The following is a 1025-nucleotide window of genomic DNA, read 5'->3' on the forward strand; positions in this document are numbered from 1 at the left end:
CACCGGGGCGTGCGGCACCACCAGGGTGGGCGGGTGGGACCGTGTCCGTGGGTTCCGCTGTGCTGCGCGGGGTCTCGGGGCGCACAGCGCACCCCGTGTGCCCCAGGGCTCGGCTGCAGAGCAGCCGGGGCTGCTCACGACCCGTGTGGTTGAGGCACGGAGCGGTTTGTGCTGGAAATGGAGCCGAGGCTTCCTGGCTGCCTCCACAAGGGGTACCCGACTTTATAGAAAGGGACTTTTACAGGAGCCTTACAAAAGCTCTTTCTGTCAGTGGTTTGGGCTGAGAGCACCAGGTCTTGAGGTGGCTCAGCCCTGGTCCTCCTGCCACAGCACAGAGTAACGTGCTGGGCAGAAGTGAGCATGGATACAGAGGCAGCACCTGCATCCGAGACCACCCGCTCTCTTCTCAGCTTCTACCAACATACTTTGCTGTTTAACTTGCTGCTGCAGCGAGTTTCTCTGGAGCTTTTGATGAGTTGTGCATCGGGGTGGGGTAGGGCTGGAGCTCTGCTCTGCCTGAGAGCAGCCCCCGCGGGTCCTGGGGCAGGGCTGTGCCAGTGCCTGCCCTTGGCAGGGCTGCTTGTGCCAGCCACGCTGGATGTGCTTCTGGGAAAGCAACTTCTTGTACAGAATCTGAGCTTCCAGCTCTCCTTGGCACGTTTAGCTGTTCTTCATTGTCAGAGCAAAGGTTAAAAAGAGCATCTTAAATACAGGAGATGCTTCTGCATGAAGGTCAGGGCCCAGCTTTACACTCCTGGGGGCTTTAAGGGACTTCTAGGTTAATTCATCGGTGTGAAAGGGACCAGCACGACTTCTGCTGGCACCATGGTGCTCAGGCTTCCTGCTCTGGTCAGGGCTGGACGTGTCCATGGGTCCTGTGCAAGCTGGCAGCATCCCCCTGAGCGGAGCATGGCAGCAGTGTCCAGTGAAAACACGAGGCAGGAGCTTGTCTTGCACTGCTCAGAGCTGTGTGAAGCTCATCTTCATCTCTATGGCTATCCAGGGTGTCTGGATGGGGAGCTGAG

This window comes from Chaetura pelagica, unplaced genomic scaffold, assembly GCF_000747805.2.
Source record: "Chaetura pelagica isolate M959 unplaced genomic scaffold, ChaPel_1.0 scaffold963, whole genome shotgun sequence".
In the NCBI taxonomy this organism is placed as follows: Eukaryota; Metazoa; Chordata; class Aves; order Apodiformes; family Apodidae; genus Chaetura; species Chaetura pelagica.